Consider the following 21,974-nt stretch of genomic DNA (forward strand, 5'->3'; position numbering starts at 1 on the left):
GTTTGAACTACTTGTATGCCACCTTGCAATTTCTAAGTACTTGTATAATCCATCAGACTTTGCCAGAATATGAAAGTTTTCCTCATTTTTAATACGTACTTCCCATGTCATGCTGATTGTCTGGGTAACAAACACCAGTAAGTCTTCACACAGAATAAATCGGTATAAATGCATCATTGTACCACATCCATCATTTTGTGAAATTGCAATCTTGGCATATGACAAATAAAGGATCAAGACAGTCGTTGAACGTCTCCAAAAAGAGGAGAAGAGTGTCGTGAGAATGAAAATCTAAGAATTTCTACTTGCATTGAATTGCTAATCCCTTTTGTAACATCCCAATGGTTGAATCTTCAGTACCCCCAAAGAGAAATGCCCCTCATGCATTTGAAATGCCAATTACTTTGAAAATTTTAATTTAAACTTTTCAAAAATAATTTTACAAAATAAATATCATTTTATAGTATTAATAGTATTTAAAAAAAAAAAAAAAAAACAGTTTTAAACATCTTGGTTAGCGAACTATTGTCTATTCGACCATCTCCTAAAAATAGTATATCCAGCTCACATCACAATAAAATCTTATACTATGACAAAATGTAATGTGCTTCCATCTTTAGAGAATGCGTAGATCCCTTGTCCACATATGGAAGCACATGATATTTTTCCATAATAGAAAATTTAATTGTGATATGAGCTGTATATGCCATATTTAGGAGATGGTCTGATAGGGATTACCCTTTTTGCATTTTCCCTTAAAGTTGGGCCATTTGCACTCTCCTTGTCCAGACAGTGAACTTGGATGGTTTAGATCTACATTATGAGGAACCAGTCAGGCCAACATATAGAAATGGTTGTATATAGTTTTCTATAGTCCTAAGGAATATTATACTCTTATGAAAGATGAGTAAGAATACATACAAATTTTCTCCTATAAGAGAACGGGGGAAAGAAGAATCTTCTGTTATCCTGCGTTGGCTAGGATAAAATAAAAATAAAAAATCATGTCCATAAAAGATTCTTTGGTTTTAGATTTTAAAAATTGGGACAGTTTCATGGCAAATATGGATCAGAAAAGGCCAGATCGGAAGCAACGGTGATTTGGACCGTCGGAACTTAAAAACAAACGTATCTCGCAAATTCGAATGAGCTATCGGACGTACCTAATATGATTTTGGGGTAGGACGAGCTACTTTAGCCACCTAACCCTGCTACGCCGGGTTGCCCATGCCGAATTTGCGAAATACCATTAGATCGATAGTCGAAATCCTGTTTTATTTTCATTTTTACTATTTTACTTTGAGTATAACTCTTCATCCGTTGGGCTTTAGGAATTGCGCCTAACACGAAAAGTGCTTAGAATAATTAGGAGAACATCATGGTTCAGCCAAAAAGGACACTTACTATTTTTGGCCAAAAACCGTGTGCACTAGTAGACATCACAACTGTCTATAAATAGTAAGTTTACTATTTATTTTATAATAAGTAGCGATTTTTAGGAGTTGTAGTTGTAGTTTGATTCCGAAACTTCTCCCATGGTTTAATATCCCTATTTAAAGGGTTGTGAACTCGTTTATTTCATTCATGAATCAAATTATGAATTTTATAACATTTATTTTCTATTTTCCATGCTTTTTACTCGTGGATTCAAGAAGTCTAACTGAGGAGTCCAGAGAAGCTTCATGAATTCGGAGTAGTTATTGGTGAAGAAGATGGGACGGTGATCAATACGGCAAACACAAGATTGCACTTAAGGACGTGGAGGAGAAAGATCATGAGAGCATGAAGTCACTTTTTATGAGCTTCAAGGTCCATCAATGGTAGAATATAATGGGCACGTTTGATTTTATTATTCCCCTATCATCAGTGCATTAATAATTTTGAAATTTTAAAATTTACGTGCCTAACTTCTGGGTACCATTAGTGGTTGGGATCTCAGAGAGAGATATATAGCTATTGATCCAACATTATATTAGTGAAAATTGTACATCACATCGTGAAACATGTTACTACCAATCGTCACTGTCGCTGGAGCTTAAAAGATGAAAAACTGTGACAGTGATTGATGTCGTGCTTAATGGTATGTACCTACCAGGTCCTTAGATCAAAGAATCTATTATCCTAGGGAAACAAGTCGCATAATTAGATTGTTCTATTTTCACGGGTAAAACCTATATCATTAACCAGCTGAAGGTATTTCAAGATTACAAAGGTGATGCATTTTTATTACTCCTACATAGTAAAGATGAAAGTCTGTTTTGGATTATAAAAAATTTAAGGGTGTTTTTGGTTGCACAACTATCATGAAACCAAAATATTTTCTTGGAGATTTATGAATACTCAAGCATGACCTAAGTATACCATGTTTGATTTGTAGGCACTTGTAAATTGTATGCATGACCTATATTGATTGAAACTACACCAATGTTGAAGAGTGGGTCGAGGACAGTTTCATGACCAAGAAATGGATCAGAAAATGTCAGATCGGAAGTGGAGGTGATCCGGACCGTCAGAACTTAAAATGGACATATCTCGCAAATCGGAATGAGCTATTGAACATACCATATATGATTTTGAGGTAATATGAGCTACTTTAGCCACCCAAAACGCTATGTTGGGTTGCCAAATACTATTAGATCGACAGTTGAATTTATGTTTTAATTTCATTTTTACTATTTATAGTAAGTTTTAGTTTTAATATAACTCTCCATCCGTTGGGCCGTAGGAATTGCGCCCAACATGAAAAGTGCTTAGAATAATTAGGAGAACATCATGGTTTGGCCAAATAGGAGGCTTACTATTTTTGCTGAAAACCATGCGCACTAGTAGGAATCATGACCGTCTATAAATAGTAAGTTTACTATTTATTGAAAGTTGTGAATTCTAAGAGTTTTAGTTGTAGTTTAATTCTAGAATTTCTTTTATGCTTAGTATCTCTATTTAAAGGGGGTGTAAACTCGTTTATTTAATTAATCAATTAATTTATGAATTTTTTAAAATATTATTTCTATATATTTTTTTTTTCTTGTAGATTTGAAAAGTCTTTACGACGAGTCCAAAGAAGCTACGTGGATTCGGAGAAGTTATCCTTGAGAAAGACTGATTTTGGTTGAAGTAGTTCATCCCTATGTCAACCAATGAATTAAAGAACCCATTGCCTTTTAAATCATCCTCAAAATCAGATTTTGGTTGAAGAATTCTAACCTTTATCACGGATGCCTTTTTATTGAAATAAGACCATGGGATTTTTCATTTCTAACCGTCCAATAACTATCCAGCAATCCGACGGCCAGAAATCAAATAAGTATAATTTTTAGTTCATGTTACATTTAAGCTAGAAACCATAATTTTTAATTTGAGTTACTCGAATGTCACGTATTCATTTCCTAAGTAATTCCAAAGCATCATCCATCCCTCTGTGCCAGAGTATCAAATTCTTCCTCTAATTCTTTGAGAGCTGATCAAGTGCGCGCTTGGTTTTGACGTCCATATCGTTTCCTGTACAGGTGGCAGACAAGGATGAGATCAGGACCTACGATCGACAGATTCGGTAGTGAATTTCCAGACGGAAGCTCATATCTGATCGTACAACCGTAACCATTTAATGGGTGGTGTACAAATCAACAGTAAAAGACGGGGCTCACATTCAACGACGTAGGATTCGTTGGTTACAGTTGTAAGATGGCTTTAGCTGGACGGACAATCAATGGAAGAGCACAGGGGATGAACGCTTCAGATCTCGCCCACGTGCACATGTGTACAGAAAATGATGTGGATCCGCAATTACTCGTCCTTTCACCTCCCCTTTATTTCTTTTCAGATATAAACACGCGCGGAACGTTTCATGTAAGTTTTCACGTGCGGGCTTCTTCTTTTTCACGTACCAAGTGTGTTTTTGCGCGAGCGTTTTACGGGATTTGGATTCTGTAGTGACCCCTCCGGGTAGGTACAGGTAGGCTTTCGAAAAGCTACGCGGACCCACTATGATGTACGTGTTTCATTCATGCCGTTCATCAATTTTCTTAGCTCATTTAACGACATGATCCCAAAAATAAAGCAGATATAAGCCTAAAGTAAACTACACCACGGATAAATGGTGGCTAAACACCTATCATTAAAAACTTCTTAGGGGTCACAAAAGTTTTCGATCAAGCTGATATTTGTGTTTTTCCCTCACCACAGTTCTCGTGGTGTGCTCCCCGTCAGTTATAGATCTGTCTCATTTTGTTGGGCTCCTGCCTTAATAGGTGCTGGTCAAATAGATATACCGAGTCCATAAAACACATACATCATGGTGGGCCCACAGCACCAATCAGTACTGAGATTGGGTCACTACCTGAGTCCGAGTCCAGTTTTACGTGAAACCTTTTACAGAGCTTTCTCTTGTACAAACATGTCACTTGTCTAAGACATCTGAGCCGTGCAAAAAGTGGCCCACAGTATAAAGAGCATATCTGGTGAAAAAATGGATCGAGTCTTGTACACTGAAAGACGATTGGCTGTCTATTGATTTCAACAGTGAGCCAGCCTGATGTGTGGACCATCTTGGTTTTTATCCCATGTGAATTTTACAGTCAGGACCACCTTTTTGCAGGGCCGACCTTTTTATACTCTTGGAAAGTGTTATGGTTCATATTCACACGCTTAAACCATAAAAGTTGTGGGACCCAATGCGTACAGGTCATAATCCTATAATCAGACATACAGGACAAATCTAACCACTTAATAATGAGCATGTGTTCGTTGAATTTGGACCACTTACTGTCTATATTTTAAGTTTATTTTAGATGTCGACCAATTTTCTATTTAGAACATGATTTGTGATACTAGTTAGCTCATAAATTATTCAAGGTGGGCCATGGTTTTGTATTATATGCACAATACCTAAGTGCTTAAGTATATACCGAGTATCAAAGCTTCTTCTTTCTTTCTTATTTCTTTTTCTCTAGCATGTTTGTTTTAGGGCATAAATACCAAAACGTTGATCATATGGGCCACCAATGGCAGGGATGACAAAAATATCATAACCCAAACCAGTTCTATTGGCCTAAAACGAACGGTCAAGAAGAAAAATACCGCAATGCCAAGAATATGGTTTTTTTTTTTTTTGTATGGCTTGTTTGTTTTGATGAATTTTCTGATAATATAAAGAAAATGTGTGATCATGATGATTTTATTACTGCCAAATCAGCTACTGAAATTGTCGGTCAAATGTAAATTAATGAAAATATAATTACTCTTTTTCATGTAATTAGTGAAAATTTCACGTCCAAACAGTCATATGAGTATATTTTGCTGATAATTTAACATTAAAGTAATGAAAAAAATATGGTTATTACAATTTTACTGCTAATAAATTAAATACTGAAATTGATAACAATAAAGATGCTATTATCAGACAGGTAAAATAATTTATAACCATTGTAGGTGTAAAATAATTTATAACCATTGTACGTTGCCTTTTAATGTGATAATGGTAAAGTAAATTATAAGCCCTTGGAGTAATTTCATACCTGGGCCATCTATTAAATATGTAGTCCACTAATTCAAATATCATTTAGTATATCTTATATTTTATAAACCATATGATGTGGACCGTTCTACCTGATGGTTTATTTTGAGTCGAACATCCGTCGCTAACGCCCCTTTTATGCACTTGTGTATCACGCATCGCACGAGCAGACTATTAAATCATGTCATGTGTAAGCCGCCCAAAAGTACGAAGAACTTTAGTACTCTGTTGGAGTTTGCGAATCATACACTGACACATAGAAATACGTATATCTCATTGAAGTGATGGGCCAAATGCAGGAATAATCTTCTTGATATTATTTGGGTGGGCATCTAAGTAGCTCTAAGGTTTCACCTTAGAGACCTTAGAGCTATCCCATCAATAAGGTTTCATTTTCACAAGTCATTCTCTCCGTTCAATAATCCAAAACTGTTGATTTGATAGGTTTCACCTTATATGGCTCTTGCACCAAGAACAACCAATTTTAGAATATAGTAACTGTATACATGTGGCATGCGAATTCAGACCGTCCAAAGGTGGGGCCTACACTGGTTTGGATTGAAGTGTACGTCGTACCAAGCATGATGGCCATGATGAAAGCGATACTCTTCTACCATATGAAATACCTCATTGATGGGATAGCCAAATGACAAATTACCTTCATTTTAGTAACAAGGCTCACTATAACAGTTGGACAGATGGGAGATTGTAGTGGGAGGATTGGTTTCTGTATGGTGATCAGGACCAGTTAAAAGGTAGGTCCCACTATGAGTAGGTCATGGCCCATGTGTAGCATTCGATCTACAACACAGTTAAATTCATAAGGAAAAAAGATGAAAAAGGAGACAGTTCCTCAATCCAAACCATCCAACACGGTTTCTCATTTTAGGGCAGGAGCCTAAAATTGAAGTATATCCAAAGCTCAAGTGGACCACACCACGTGAAACACAGGTAATAATGATATCCACTGTTGAAACCTTCCTAGGGCCCACAGTGATGTTTATTTGTCATCCAACCAATCTGGATGAAGGGAAAACACAAATATCAGCTTGGTCCAAAACTTCCATGGCCCTGGGAAGCTTTCAACGGTAGGCATTCAATCCCCACTATTTCATCTGGTGTGGTCCACTTGAGCCTTGGATATCCTTCAATTTTGAGCTCATGCCCTAAAATGAGCTGGAAAAACATATGGACGGTTTGATAAAACACATACATCACGGTGGCCCCCACAGAGTCCTTACCCCCCGCAGCAAGAGAGTATTCCGTGAGCCACATAGGTGCAGTCCGGCGAAGGTTGAATGAAGGTGTTATAAAGGAAAAATGGCTGGTGGATTTGGTCATTTATAAGGGAGGTCAATTTCGTCATTTAAAAAGGAGAAGGCAAGTTTGTCCCTTAAAAAAAAATAAAAAATCAAATACTAATCTAATAGCCATAGGGAGAAATCTAACAGAAAGTAATATAACTGCAATAATGAGGTATCTAAATAAAAAGATGTTTAAAGTAGGTACCGGAATGTAAATTCCGGATTAATGAGGGAGCTGTTCATAAAAATCCCTAGACATAAAAACACCCAAGATAGAAGTGGGATGTTAGTGTGGGAGATATTTGATATTAGTCATCTGGATCCCAGATCCTTGGGCCCCACACGGATTGAAATTCGTCAATTCCTATGGCAGGCTTCTATGATAGTCTGCCACCATTTTGGAGACGGTGTTGATTTGTCCTCCAAACATGTGACACTCATGTATGGCCATTCATACAGGCAAAATGGTGTCCCGCATTGTGGATGGAGCATCTCTCTAACACCACACCGATCCAGCATCTTATCCTAACCATCTAATTGATAGCTTTAATGTAAAACAGTAAATGCTCCAGATTTCATGCACAAAATTAGACGGTTGCCATCAGTCTAACTAGAGCTGTACACCAGCAGAGTTAGCTCGGTAGCTTGCTCAACTCCACTCGAAAAAGTTCAACTCGACATGGATCAAAGCTGAGTTCGAACTGAGTCGAGCTGAATTTTGGAACTCGAAATGAGTTCGATCTAGTCCAGCTCGACTCGACTTACTCGAATACTGATCGAACTCGGCTCAACTTGGTACAAAATATATATATATATATATATATATATATATATATATATATATATATATATATATATATATATATATATATATATATATATACCTAGACATCACAATTGGCCCCACAGCGCTTGTGCCGGTTTCTGAAAATCTACAAGCATTTTCACTAAAATCCCTCAAAAGCTCTTCTTCTTCACTTCTTTCTTTCAACTTTTTTCTTTGGTAAGTCAAGATGGATTTTCAAGTGATAGTCCTCACTGGCGGCACATTCAAAAACCTACACCTCATCATTTTAAAGGTCCTCCTTTTCTCATTTTTCTCCTTTTTATTTTTTTCAATTTCTCTAAATAAATTAGAATAAAATTCTTTTTGTTAAAAAAAATAAACATTTTCTTTCATTTTTAATTAGTATTATTTATTAAATAAAAAAAATACAAGAAGCTCCAAAGGCCCTTCTTCCCGCCGCAAACAAGTCGGTTCTCTCTTCTCTCCTTGAGCACTTCGAATCCAACAATCTCACAAATCTCATCATTGCACGCTTCTACTCTCCCTTTCCCTCTCTCTCCCTTAAATTATTTATGCGAACTCAAATGCGGCTGAGCCGGGCATGAGCTGCTGTTCCGATCTCAAAGGTCAAGCCGAGCCGAGCCCTAGTTGAGACTCGAGCAGTCCGAGTCAAGCACGACAACTCATGTACACCTCAAAGTCTTAACTTTTCAGTTATGCTCACCAGCAATCTGGACAGCCTAGATTGCTGGACAGCCATTCCATCCGTGCAGTTGAAGAGTCACCACCATTTTTTAAATGGTGTATGCGATCGTGTGAGTCTCGCTCAATTCACAAACTATGGTCTAGATCATAGCCAAAACTCACATACATCATTCTACGTAAGGAGAACTAAGAAATGTCTTAATATCTCTCACTGGGCCACGATGCACGGGAGGACGCAGCATCGGTGGATCTGGGGATCCACAGAAGTGGGTGGATCCCTTACTGTGAGCCACTGTAATGCATGTATCTTATATCCATTCCGTCCATCCGTTTTGAAAGATCATTTTAGTGAATGATTCCAAAATGAAGGATATCCAAGTCTCATGTGGACCACACCACAGGAAACAGTAGTGATTGAATGCCTACCATTGAAAACTTCTTAGGGGCCACCATAATGTTTATTTTCCATCCAACCTATTGATAAGATCTCGAAGACCTGAATGAAAGGACCACATAATCCAAAACTTGCATGGCTCCCTAGAAGTTTTTAACTGTGGACATTTAATCACCACTGCTCCTGTCATGTGGTCCACCTGAGAGTTGGATCTACTGTATTTTTTGGCTGATCACCTAAAATGAGCTGGAAAAACGGATGGACAGTGTAGATATAATACACATAGATCAATGTAGGCCCCACAGTCAAGGATCCACCGAAGCCACCTCCCAAAACAAGGGGAATGCAGAAACATTTTTTTTAGCCGTCCATTTATTTTGTAGGGCCATGTGAGTATAATGGCCCGACGTTTGAACAGGAAGATCCAAAAACCATGACCAACACAATGAAAAGATCGGTTTTTGCACACGTGTGCCAACCACTTCCGTGTGTGCTTAAAAAGCCTCTTGTAAGCATCATCTACTTGTGAAAATAGGGGTCCCAAAATCCAATTAGGATTGGAGGAAACGGTCAATGCTGCTTTTTGGCATGTTTCTTACAGATAGGACGTTGATGGTGATGCTGATGGTGCAACCCACTCACGAAAAGTAAATCACTAACGCTGAGAAGATACTATCAAAATCCGTCACCCTTTTAGGGTCTAGTGCATTTTAGCAAGTTGTGATGACTGGCTTACTCATTTCACATTTGACGGCTGATTAATTTCAGAATGTCAGTTGTTAACGAGATTGTGGGTACAAGATGGGCCCGACCCAATTGTAATGGGTATAGATATAACATTTTTCCTCATTAAGAAATTGGGTCTAGTTCCTGTCTCACCTTTTTGGACCTGGTTAAACTTTGGGTCCAATTGGGTTTGGATCCGGTCCATCAATCAAGACCTTGGACCTGGTTAAATTTGATTGAGTTGGGTTAGGTATAGTTAATATTAATATTGTTATATATTTGAAAGTGCATTAATTGTTTCAGCAATGAAATAAGGCTCGCTAAAGCCAGTTGTATATAAAAGAACTCCTTTATACACATCATGCATATGTCAAAGTGGCACATGTGCAAACATATTTCTCAGGTGGTGTCACGCCCCGAAATTCGGGTACAGAGTGTGCACCCTCAGACGCCTGAGTTTCAGTTTGTAACTCATACACAAAGTGTACTAATTTAATTCCTTAATCAGTTTAATCAGAAATGATAATTATATCTAGTCTAAGTTCCACTATAATCTCAATTACACATATATAACACTTAGCACCAATTAACCAGGCATATATAAATCTTAACAACCCTTAAAATAAAATAACCTTAAAAATCATTCATTTATTATACCATCATACTATAATGATGTTTATTCCATTTTAATATTGTTTCAATGAAATAAATCTAAATAATTCATTAAAATTTCAAAATCAATACCAATATACATTATACGTTAATCAAACTATGCTAACAAATAAATCATATAATCAGAAATTGTCTAATGCCGTCACTTCATCTTCAGATAAGTATGGTTATATTTCACATGGGTTGTGTTCAGGTACAATAGATCCTTCCGGTTCTTCCACCACGCCATTTGTTAATGGTCCTCTCTACAGTTTTTTCATCAATAAAAAAGTAAGCTGGCCAGTCTTAATGAAATAACCCAACATGATTCATAATTATAGCAATTAAAATAATATAAAAATATATGTACAATGATATGAATGTAAATAATGTATGACTGCATCAGATGGGGTGACGTCCATCTGCTTGGGTTGGAGGTCGTCAACCCGCATCCACCCGTTGGGTAGGTTTCCACCTTTCGGTAGACTTGGGCATAGCCCGCATCTGGTAACGCTCTACTAGAATCGACATTTCTTCCAAGGAGGGCCTTTAGAATCGACCATGTATTATACAATGTAATGAATGATGGATGATATGTAAATGCATATTTTTTTTATATTTGGCAGAGTTATTTTGATCAGAATATTCACATATGAATTTAGCATACAATTGTCATAACAAAATTTTTAAATCAGTATATCAATCAATTAAACAATCACAAACAATTTATTTTAATTTTAATGAATTATGAGACAAGTTGGGTTACTCACTTGAGTCTAATAGTATTGACTCTGTAATATAATTAGGTTGATTCGAATTCCGATGTCTTATCAATTATATCAACGATATTATTATTCATTTATTTGTATTACATGGTGTGGCCCACCTTGATATGCATTCTAAGTGGCGAAAGCCTAAATGATTAAATAAATAAAATTATATGTTTATTTAAATTTAATTATCAAGATTTAGATTTTCTTTTTAAGATCCTGAAATTTAATGTCAAATAATTAATCGGGGTGACCCACTGAATGATTGGATCATCCAGATTCTTAAGGTCTTGGCATATTTTGCCTTTACACATTAGACGGAAGATGTGGATCTAATCACACATACACCGATGGCCCATCTCGACCTTTTACTCCAAGTGATACCAACACTTGCACAAAAATCTAAAATTCTTTTATTAAACACTTCCAGATCTGACTAATGTGACTCATCCGATAGTTAGATTGATCTGAAAATTAAGGCCCTTGTATATTTTGGCCTTAGGGATTTTATGATCCGTACAGATCTATCTTAATACAATCAGATTTCATACATTCAATTTATCTTTAAAATATTACTAACCAGATCTGAAATTATAAAAGCATCACTTTATTAAAATTGTCTCTACACACCTATACAATGATCGTGTGGATGATCTACACCATCCATTGTATAGATTAAGAAGAAATTAACCACATAATAAAAAAATAAATAAAAAGATCTAACAATTAGAACTTACCTGATCGAGCCTTCTTAAAATCTCCTCTCTTTTTTTTTTCTTTATATTGAATTTGAATTTTTTTTATGACATTTGATAAAAAAAAAATTTATTATTACTATTCTAAAAATCAATCCCTAAACCTCTCTCTCAACTAAGAATATCTCTACCAACTCAACTATTAACTTGTTTTTACTTTTTTATTTAAAAATAAAATTCTTAAATATTTATTTTAATTCTTTCAATGTATTGAAGTTTAAGGTTGTTACCGGTGGTCTAGACCGGATGTAGATTTCTTATTGATGCCGTCAATAATAAGTAGCTACTAAACCATGCTTTGGGGCCGATCATGATATATGTATTTTATTCATGTTGTTGATTCATTTTTTAAATTAATTTTACACCATGAGTTTAAAGTCATTTTACACCATGAATCTAAAAATGATGCATATCCAAATCTTATGTGAACCACACCAGATGACATGGTGGTGATTGAACACCCACCGTTCAAAACTTCTTAGGGCTACAAAAGTTTTGGATGAAGCTTAATGGTGGGCGTTCAATCACCACTGCTTTCTTGTGTTGTCACACACTTACATTTAGATCTATTTTTATTTTTGGCTCATGTCATGAAATGACCATAAAAAGTACACTGACAACATGGATGAAACACATACATAAACCATGGAACACTGGCTCGATAACCTCTGCCTGGACTTGCAAATACTCTCATTTGACCTGACAAATGCTCTTATTTCATCTGAGTCCAACTAAAAACTTACATCTGAAGACCCTGCGAGTACTCAAACCTGAGCGAATCAGAGTCCGAGTTTTCAAGAACAACGAACTGGAGCAAAAGGGTTTTGGATGTCAGGTACCCGAACCTGATCGGATCTGGTTCCAGGTCTTCGAGAGCTAGTCTAGAAAAGACCCGAACCTGACATGTGCGGAATTTTATTAGCCATGAGTGAGGGTTGGGGAGAGAACTGAAAAGACCCGAACCTGACAAGAGCTGAAGTTTATCAAGTCTATGTGAGCCAGACCAGAAAAGTTCCAAAGCTGTTAAGAGCTGAATTTTATAAGCCACGAGTATAGTACTGTAAGAGAGGACGTGAACTTGACCCAGGACGGAAACGTTAATGCATCTGCCAGGAACTTGTTACGTGGCTGCCAATCAGAACTGTTCAATTTATGCGCTCCGTAGCCAAACACCACACCAACCGGATGATCTTAACCGTCCATTCAATGGAAATATCTCCATTGGACTCACCCACGAGTGCCTTTTCTCAACTTCTGGTGGGTGAGCTGGAATGGGACGACCCACAACCTCAGGGTTGGGATAAGGAGAACCGTCCACTCGAGAAGCGGGTTTGAACTCTCTTAGGATGGCCATCAATTGGATGGTTACGATCACCTAATCACTGTAATTTCCACACCACGTGAAGTCCACAACGGTACTGGCAATTTAGATGGTCTGGATTAATATATTCTAGATGCACCATGGATGTGTGAAGGAGTATGATCGAAACTACTCAGGCAGAGTACCATATGAGCTCCAAAGAATGGGATTTATGGGAGGACTTTCGTCGAAAATCCCATGGTGGGTATTGAACCACGGCCACGTTTGAATAATTATGGGGTGACCTTGTCAGTGGTGTACATTTCGTATTCATGTGTTGCCCACCGGCTGAAGAAAGGAGATGGTGGACGCTGTTGTCTCTAAGTTAAAATAAATAAATAAAAAAAAGAAGAAAAAAAAAAGAGGGACAGCGAAGGGGGCCTCTCTAGAAGGGAATATGAAAGGAAGACCACATGAACGTGGTCTCTCTCTCTCTCTCTCTCTCTCTCTCTCTCTCTTGAATTATTGCATTGGCTGCTCCTGTTGTACTTTTCATAGCCAAGCTTTCCATTAAAAAGGAAGCTTCCTGGTGGAGATGTAGCATCCCAGGGAGGGTCATTTTTACACGAGGATTTGGAGGGGTATTGAATTGATTCTATGGGTGACTGGTACTTGAAAGATGGGTGTGGCCAACCACCACATGATGTGTGTCTTTTTTCTTTTTGGATGGATGTGTACAATCCATTATTATTATCCTCTTCGCCCAGTATATTGGGCTGACAATGGGCCCGACTCGGGCTGTGTTGGGCTGCACCAGGCGAGGCAGAGGTCCATCAGAGCCCGACCAGCAAAGTAAAAGCTGGACCCGTGCCGACCCATGATGGAGGCAAGAATATACATACATGAGATAGACATCCACTTCCATGCAAGACTGGGACTGTTCACTAGGGTACCCGTGCATGATGTTTACAAAAATACCATTGGAACCTTAAATGGGTCGGGCTAAGGAATACTCAGTACGCTCTTATCGTATTGAGTAAACTCTGTTGGGCCCACTCTGAATTCATGTGGTTTATCTACGCTGTCTATCCTTTTTTCCATATCATTTTAGGGTTGAGCCAAAAACTGGAGTTTATAAAAAGCTCAGGTAGACCATACCAAAAGAAACAGTGAAAGTATTGATTTCGACAGTTGAAACCTTTCTTAAGCTCCCAGTGATGTTTATTTGTCATCCAAACTGTTCAAAAGATCACACAGACATGGATGAAGTTAATAAACAAATATAATCTTGATCTAAAACTTCTGTCGTCCCCAAGAACTTTTCAACGGTAGACTTCAATTCTCACTGTTTCAGGTGGTGTGGTCCACTTGAGATTTGGATGCGATTAATTTTTTAGTTAAAACCCTTAGTGATTAATTTTTTAGTTAAAACCCTATAATTATATGATAAAATGGATGGACGGAGTTGATACAATGCATGAATGACGGTGGGCTCTACAGAGTTTACTCAGTATGCTTAGTGGGCTAAGGGGTCTTAGGCCAAGCCCATAGCTCAGGCGTACGTAATATTTTAACCCAAGCACAGCCGAAATAGCCCAAGCTAGTAATACCTAGGGCTAGTTAACCCAGACCGATATCGGGTCCAGCAGTTTGAAATTGGGGCTTAAGACTATCCCCGGACTGCCCATTGCCAGTTGCCACCCAATGGTTCAATATATCGAGAGTATTGGGATGTGGGTCCCACCGTGGATGGACCATGTTCCCAAAATATGGAAGAACGGAAGATCCTAGCCACCAATGTTGGACATTTTATCTAGCTGAATGTGGACAACTGCTGTATTCTTTATTTTACTGTTTAGGTTAAGTCCCAATATTAGAAGGCTAGGATTGTCTTATCAAGGATATTTTTGGAGTGTGGTTCTTCCACAGTTTCTCTCAATATACCAGTTGCCTGGGGAAGCGGATTGCATCCTGTCCCTGCTTGGCAGAGGCTCTATGGGGCCACCATGATGTATGGGTTTTATCCACTCCATCTTTCCATTTTGCCTTATCATTTTAGGAAAGAATATATTCTGATTCTCTACTCGCCGGAAAACTCTGTTTTTCTACATTGTAATTGGTACACATGATTACTGCCGTTGTCAGCTCTAAATGCAATGGATGATGTTGTGGTTCAATTAGATTGCAAGAAGCAGTATTTTATGGCTGTGGCAAGCAGAGGATTCAGAATCTCTAGACAATGAGACCAAAAAACGAGGCATATCCAAGGCCCATGTGAACACACATTGGGAATTGAGCACACATCATTAAAAGCTTACTGAGACCCGCAGAAATTTTGATCCAGCTGATATTGGTTTTTTAAATTCATCCAGGTCTACTTGGCCTTATGCATAGGTTTTTTGGACAATAAGTATTACTGCGGGCCCTTGGAAAAGTTAGGTGAGCCATACTTACTAAAATACACGGCTGCGTAAAGAAAAAATGGTGATGGCATTCACCAGATAAGCTGACTGGGCTGATTTGACTTGGTACGTCTATAGGGTGGGACATGCTTTACGATTGTCGTAGATCTTTTACAAGTGTGCCACGTTGGAAAATGTCCTGGGTGAGTACGAGAAAGGCGGACTCAGATCTGGTGCACACTTCGCTTTTCTCACCCTTTTTTTTTTTTTTGTGTGTGTTTTTCTTTGTAATGCATCTGGTGGTAAGCGCACGTGCTGGAGTACACTTTGTAAGTTCACTTGCCTGGCATGTGGAAATAAAGCACGCCTGCAGCACCGTAGTGTTGTCTGGTATCTTCAATCACTACATGAAACAGGGTCTCGATCAACCAACCAACCGGATTAATTAATCAAGTGAACCTGAATTATATAAACCGGTCTTTCGACAGTTATGAACAGGTTTGATCAATCGACCTGGAGGCTTCAGCGGTCGACGATATTCGAAAATACTTGTAAATTCTTTGGACACTTTTAAGCATGTTTTAGTGGGTGCTCAATTAACCGAGTGTTTGCTTAATCGACCGTTGCTTCGAATGATGATGTGCAATTTTACGTAATTGCATTTTTAATTTTCTATTCTGAGTATTATGCTATATATATGGGTGTAATTGCAGAATTGAGGTAGAACAATCAAAGCTAAAATATTTTTAAGGTTTGGAGAAAAGAAAATAAGGATTTTCTGAATAGTAAGTTCATTTATTTCTTATACTTTTCATTTTTATAATAATTGTTGTTGCTTTATGCCATGGTTTTTTTCTGCGAAGGTTTTTTCACATAGAATTTGTGTGTCGTTTGTGCATGCTTTATTGCATATATCTTTCAATTGTTTTATTCAAATTCAAGATTTGCTCTCGTAAATTTCTAACAAGTGGTAACGTTGGTTTCAAATTTAAATCTGAAACATGTCAATGAAATGATTGAATGTTAAGTATAAAATTAAAAAGTTGGTCAGTAAAAATAACTTTAAACTATGTAATGTGAAGATGAGAGACATTTTAGTTTAGCAAGGGCCACAACATGTACTCACTGGCAGAACCATCCCACGTCTATAAGCGATGAAGAGTAAAGGAATTGGATGAAGGAGTAAAAATTCCAAATCAAGTATGCATATCTGACGAGGTTTTGTAATATAACGCCCCGAAAATCGACACCTGAGTATAAAGACTCCGGCCCAGAGTTTTCAGGAGTTAACTTATTAAAATGCACGTGTCCTCATTCAGATTTAAGTTCATTTCACACACAAATAATCAAAGTTACACAATTTAACTTAACGGAACCAAAGCGAGGTAGAGATAACAAAATATTTAGAAATATAGGGCTAAGAGTCAAAAATACAATTCCAATAGTGATGATTGCCCAAAATGAAATTATACAAGCTACAATGAACATACAATAAAACTTACACATAAAACACAACTTTAACATATGCATGCACAAGATTAAGTAAACGAATGGACTTCCAGCTTCATCCGACGCTCCCAAGGTATCACGACGAAAGTTTAAGTCGATCCAAGCCTATCCGCCAGAGGCCTTGCTAGTATCTGCATCAATAATATTGCATGGTTGTAATTTTAAAATACCATCCCAGGTGGGAGTGAGTAGCTAACTTAGTGGTTCCATTAGTTCTAAGTTACACATGTTATCGACTCAATCAGCGTAATTAATGATAAACAAGACATCAAACATTTCCTAAACACTCTTGTTAAGTGTATGAATGAAATTATGAAATGATGCATGCACATTTCAATCCAACACTCCATCACACATGACTTCAACGCCTATTTCGCAAATGCCAACGCTTCCTCATCATACGACTTCAACGCCAAATTGCTACATCATATCTAATGCAATGCAATTGATGCTTATGTTAGCCGAGTAATTATTAAGTTCCATTGATACAACATATTGGCGAAGCTAGGATACCGATGTTATATAACGAGTCCTTATTCGGATCATGTAGCTTGTTGACGCACGTAGTAACTCCTTACCATTGTCTCTTGATCTAAATTTAGGCGTCACCCGTTTATCTCACTGTTAAGACTCAAATATTGCATAATTTCTTCCATTTAAATCTTGATTTTATGAACATGAATCAGCTTAATGTTCTATTTTACTCAAATTTGTATTGCAAGTTGAATTTAAGAGCTTGTATTTAAAAGGGTGCTAAAAGTATGAATTTAATGCTCAAGAATCACCAAGGCAATGGATGGATTTTAAGAGACAAAGATTGAAGAATTCACATGCTAAAATCAAAGAAAACCAAATGAGGAATGAAGAGAATTAAAAATTTGAAGTAAAGAAAAATAATCCTGAAATCGTCCTGAAAATGTATATTCTGAAACTTTAGGTTATTTTGTGAAATTGCGCAGAGTGAAGTCTATTTTGAAAAACTAACGCAGAATGAAGTCTATTTTAGTAAATTGCGTAAATTTGAGGCGATTTCTAGAGTTTTCCAACTATGTACGAAAGTTGGAGTTCTCCACTTATAAATAGGGCTTCCTAGGGCATTTTTAAGCATCATTCAAAGCATTCAAGAGCAAGATTTAGGATTTTTAGAGAATTTTCAATTTTATTAAAGTTTTATAAATTATTTTTTTCTTTTAAATCTTTTCTTTTTCCATTTATTTTTTTCTTGTTGTTTTTTTATTTTTGCAATTTAATTATGTTTTTCTAAGTTCTCTTTAGCCCAAGCTAGAAGGGAAACCCATTGGTTTAATGTTTCCATAGTTATGATGATTGATTGTTTTAATGATGAGAAAAATAGTGAATGCATGTTATCAATTATTTATGTTTAGTTTTTAATCCTCATGTGAGATCCATATGTTTCCATCATATGATATCCATGTTAATGGATAGGCTTACCCTGTATCAATTAGATTTCCTAGATAAGAGAGGTTCTCAACCTGCTACATTTCTTTGATATTCATTATCTCATGGATATTGAATTCTTAAAATCATTGGCGCTTGAGAATATATATTAATGATGTAAATCCATTATTTTCTAATATTTTATATCATTTATTTAATATGTTTAAACTGTTTTATTTTCTGATTAGGCCACCATAGTGCTCGGATCCTAATTGTGTTATCCAAGTCATCATGATTTTAGAACATTAACCTATGTGTGGAACTTTGAAGCTTGGGTGTTGTTTTAATTCAGTTGAATTACATCCATTCAAAACTCTCAAAATCAAATCATCAGTTTAGTTTTTATTACTTAGTTTGTTTTGTATTTGATTCTCTCCTTCTCGCAATTCATCTCCCTATAGGATCAACCTCGTATTCACGGGATATTACTTACAAACCTCTACACTTGGAGCTAAGTAATTAAGTTTTTGACGCCTTTGCCGGGAAGACTGAGATGATTAGATCTGTGCAAGATAGCTAAGGTAAGTTCCCTTCTAAAACCTCCAAAATTTCATGGCTTGGATTCTGAAAACCCCTACTTGCACCTCAATGACTTTGAGGAAGTAATTGCAACATTACAAATAAACAATAGCAATAGGGATGTACTCAAACTTAGGTTATTCTCATTTTCTCTAAAGGATCAGGTCAAACATGGCTCAACTCTCTAAGACCTCATACCATCATTACATGCAAGTCCTAAGTAGAGAGTTTTTGAAAAAAATTCTTTCCCAAGTACAAAACAAATGCACTAAAACAGGAAATCATGTCGTTCTTCCAAAAGGGGAATGAATTGTTTTTCCAAGCTTGGAAGCGCTTCAAAGACCTTCTACTCACTTGCCCACATCATGGTTATGAACCATGACACTTAATTGATGCGTTTCAAAAAGGGCTCACTATGGATACCCGTCAATTCATAGAAATGATGTGTGGTGGAACCTTTCTTGACAAAGATAATAATAAGGCTTGGGATTTTTTATACATGTTAGCAGAGAATACGCAGACATAGGATGTCTCTGCTAAACCAGACCAAACTAGACTCATTCCTAGAGAAAAAACGGGGATGTACGTCCTAAGAGAGGAAGACGAACTTAATGCAAAATTCGCTGCATTAGCTAGAAAATTCGAAGCCTTGAAAAATAGGAAGGTTAATATGGTTAAAGAAAACACTTCCTTAAGTAATTTTTGTAGCATTTGTAGTGGCGCAGACCATGACATAAAGGATTGTCTAATAATTTCAGTTGTACAAAATATCATGCATGAGCATGGGCCAACAAATGCTATAAATAACTACCAAAGGTCAGTTATGCAACCAATGGAAAACACGTGCAATCCAAATTGACGTAACCATCTTAATCTTAGTTGGAGGAATGGACCACAAATTAATGCGCCCAATGCACCTCAAGGCCCTCCACAAAACAACTTCTTTGGGGCACCTAACAATGCACCATATGTGTCCCATCAAAGCGATTATCTATGGAAGATGCATTAACTGTATTCATGAACTCTCAAGTTCAAATAAATCAGTAAGTATATGGGTTGGGTCGAACCCTGCCCAACCTGATGGCCATGAAACTTATAAATGAGCTAGGCGAGATGACTCAATCCAACTCGACCTAAAAACCAAAACAAATTAATAGACTTAAGTACATATACAAATACACGATGCATTTTTGTTTTTATGCATCCATTGTTTAGGCGTGGCTGGTCATACCTAGGGTTGTCAATGGGCCGGTAGTCCCGATGGGCCTTTGGGCTTAACCCGTATTGCGCCGGCTTTGGAGTGGTGTATCAGGCCGGTGGTTGGGCTCGGGTTCAGGCTTAAATCACTAGCCTGACTGTAAATTGGACCAGACCGAGCTTAGCTCCCCAAAAGCCCATGAACCCAGCTCGGCCAAATAGGTATTTGCTAAGCCTACTTTTCTCCCTTTTCTTTCATTCTCATCCTCTCTCTCACACACGAGGCACACCAAAATATTATTTATTCATAGAGATATTTAGGGCTTGGGCTCAGGTGGACTTGGGTTAGACTTTGTGTAAATGTCTCAGGCCCGACTCAGGCTGGACCATTTCAGCCCTGCTTAAGTTCAGAATTACTGGCCAAGCTTGGACAGAGCTTGGCCTGGACCTAACCCGGCCCATTGACAGCCCTAGTCATACCTTTAGCCCCGTATTCCATTCTTAAACCGGAGTCTGGTAATGACAGGTCCAGTAGACTTGGTTGAGCTTGATCTTATTGCAATTAAATGGGTCAGGTCGGTTTGAGCTTGGGCTTGATATATTTTAAGTCTGATTGGGCCATGAGGTAATGGGCCTCAAGTTAGGTCCTGGCCGCAATTCTTGGCCCATTAATGATAAAACTGGTTCATTCCTGGGCTGACCCAGAGCCAGCCCCACTCGAACCAGACCCGTTACCACCAATAGTTGCATGAGATTGGCTTTGAGTTTTGCTATGCCCCTGCACCACATGTCAGTGCATGCAGCAACATCGCAAACACATGTAAGATGAGCAGTCCATGAGGTGGACCAGTGATGAGTGCGGGGCCACATGTGGCATTGTAGGGGTGAATGTGATGGGCCAAAAACATATGACAGCAAAGAGGTGGAATGAAAATGGAGATTACACTGGCCCATTTCGTTTCATGGCAAATACTGTTTACTTCTGCCAATTAAACGTGGGCTTTGCTCAGCATCTTTTAAACATCCCTTGGCGGGCTGTTGATTGCACAGACATCACCTTAATTTTAAGCTATGGCCCCATCCACATCAGTGGTCTAATCTCTATAGGCGTGTGCCATATGTACCTGCTGATGTAGAGCCGGTTGCGGACAGTTACATGGCCAAGATGGATCAGAAAAGGCCCGGTCGACGACAAAAGTGATCCAGACCATCGAACCTTAAATCGGGCGTATCTTGCAATCCGGAATGAGTTATCTGACGTAAAATATATGATTTTGGGGTAGAACGAGCTACTGAAGCCAACCAACCCTGCTATGCCAGGTTGCGCAGCCTGGAATTGCGAAAAACCCCTGAATCGATGGTCGTTTCCCTGTTTTAATTTCGTTTTTACTATAAATAGTAAGTTTTAGTTTGATTATAACTCTTCATCCATCGGGCTTTAGGAGTTGCGCCCAACATGAAAAGAGGTTAGAATAATTAGGAGAACGGTTTGGTGAAGCCAAATAGGACACTTACTATTTTTGGCCGAAAACCTTGCGCACTAGTAGACATCACGACCGTCTATAAATAGTAAGTTTACTATTTATAGTAAGTCGCGGATTCTAGGAGTTTGAGTTGTAGTTTGATTCTGATTTCTTTCTCATTGCTTGTTACCCCTATTTAAAGGGTTGTGAACTCGTTTTTATTTATCAATTAATCAATTTCGAATTTATTAGAATTTATTTCTATTTTCTTGCTTTCTTTCCTCGTGGATTCGAGAAGTCTCTGTGAGGAGTCCAGAGAAGCTCCGTGGATTCGGAGTAGTTATCCTTGAGGAAGACGGTGATCGTCCTCATCACGTTCATCCCTGCGTCACCTGCCATTAGGATAATCCATGTCACATTAATTATCTTTTCTTAATAACTTGAAAAAGAATATATATATATATATATATATATATATATATATATATATATATATATATATATATATATATATATATATAT

Source organism: Magnolia sinica, chromosome 18 (assembly GCF_029962835.1).
Source record: "Magnolia sinica isolate HGM2019 chromosome 18, MsV1, whole genome shotgun sequence".
In the NCBI taxonomy this organism is placed as follows: domain Eukaryota; kingdom Viridiplantae; phylum Streptophyta; class Magnoliopsida; order Magnoliales; family Magnoliaceae; genus Magnolia; species Magnolia sinica.